Genomic DNA, 2037 nt, shown 5'->3' on the forward strand with positions numbered 1-2037 from the left:
ATTCCACCTCACACCAGTCAGAATGGCTAGGATAAAAAACTCAGATGACAGCAGATGCTGGCGAGGTTTTGGAGAAAGAGGAACACTCCTCCATTGCTGATGGGATTGCAAGCTGGTACAACCCCTCTGGAAATCAGTTTGGCAGTTCCTCAGAAAATTGGGCATAGTGCTACCTGAGGAGCCAGCTATACCACTTCTGGGCATATACCCAGAAGATGCCCCAACATGTAATAAGGACACAAACTCCACTATGTTCCTAGCAGCCTTATTTATAATAGCCAGAACCTGGAAACAATCCAGATGTCCCTCAACAGAGGAATGGATACAGAAAATGTGGAACATCTACACAATCAAGTACTACTCAGCTATTAAAAACAACGAATTCATGAAGTTCTTAGGTAAGTGGATAGATCTGGAGAATATCATCCTGAGTGAGGTAACCCAATCACAAAAGAACACACATGGTATGCACTCTCTGATAAGTGGATATTAGCCCAGAAGTTTGGAATACCCAAGATACAATTCATAGACCACAAGAAACTCAAGAAGAAGGAAGACTACAGTGTGGATACTTTGGTCCTTAGAAGGGGGATCAAAATACCCATGGTAGGAAATACAGAGACAAAGTTTAAGGCAGAAACTGAAGAAAAGGCCACCCAGTGACTATCCCATATACAGTTACCAAACCCAGACACTATTGTGGATACCAACAAGTGCTTACTGACAGGAGCCTGATATAGCTGTCTCTTGAGAGGCTCTGCCAGTGCCTGACTAATACAGAAGTAGATGCTTACAACCATCCATTGGACTGAGCACAGGGTCCCTAATGGAGGAGCTAGAGAAAGAACCCAAGGAACTGAAGGGGTTTGCAGCTCCTTAGGATGAACAACAATATGAACTAACCAGTACTCTCAGAGCTCCCAGGGACTAAACCACAAACAAAAGAGGACACATGGAGGGACCCATACCTCCAGCCGCATATGTAGCAGAGGATGGCTTTGTGGGACATCAATGAGAGGAGAGGCCCTTGGTCTCGTGAAGGCTTGATGCCCCAGTGTAGGGGAATGCCAGTACAGGGAAGTGGAAGTAGGTGGGTTAGTGAGCAGGAAGAGGGAGGATGGGATAGGGGTGTTTTCAGAGGGGATAACATTTGCAGTGTAAATAAAGAAAACATCTAATAAAAAAAGAATTAAAAAACACCAAAACAAGAAGGAAAAGAAAAGAAAAAATCACTCTTGGTTTGTAAATCCTTGGTTTCAACTGTGTTTGTGTTACCACTCAGTTGAGTTGAAATTGCTTTTCCTTATCATAGAAGTCATACTTGCTAATAGATAAATATTTTATGTCTAGTAAACAATATAGCAGAGAGTTAAAATGAAGCTGTATAAATGGTACTCCTTGATTTTATCTCATTCCCTATCGTAATGTGGTAGATACCCTACCCATTGCTTCCCCTGTACATTTGCATTGGTAGCTATTTAAGGTCTGGGATTTAGGCATTATCTTCATACATTAAAAGTGATTCAGTGTTATGGTAATATAAGCAAGCAAACAAATGACTAGTAGAGAAATAACTCATAATGATGCCATTTCTATAAAATAAAAATATCCAGTGTAAACTGAGAGTTTAACTTAAAATGAGATTTAAGTATCAAATTATGGTCATTTGGGAGGATTATAATGGATTTTAATTTTCTTTTTGTATGCTTTCATACGATTCCCATTTTATTTAGTCAATATATGCTTTTTTAAAGATTTATTTATTTATTTATACATATGAATACACCAAAATTGCTCTCTTCAGACACAACAGAAGAGGGCATCAGACCCCATTACAGATAGTTGTGAGCCGCCATATGGTTGCTGGGAATTGAACTCAGGACCTCTAGAAGAGCAGTTGATGCTCTTAACCACTGAGCCATCTCTCCAGCCCCCTATATATGCTTTTGTGATCAAAATATAAGGATGGAACAACTCACAGAGAAAGCCACACTCCCAGGTGATCTAACAAGCCCAGGATCCCAGGATCCCAGAATC

At 40.4% G+C, this 2037-nt stretch overlaps 1 protein-coding gene across 1 annotated transcript in view; it reads left to right on the plus strand.

Annotated features, from left to right (window-relative positions):
• Positions 1–2037, plus strand: part of Map3k15 (mitogen-activated protein kinase kinase kinase 15) — a 135287-nt gene that overhangs the window by 86274 nt on the left and 46976 nt on the right. The window lies entirely within an intron of this gene.

This window comes from Mastomys coucha, chromosome X (assembly GCF_008632895.1).
Source record: "Mastomys coucha isolate ucsf_1 chromosome X, UCSF_Mcou_1, whole genome shotgun sequence".
Taxonomy (NCBI): domain Eukaryota; kingdom Metazoa; phylum Chordata; class Mammalia; order Rodentia; family Muridae; genus Mastomys; species Mastomys coucha.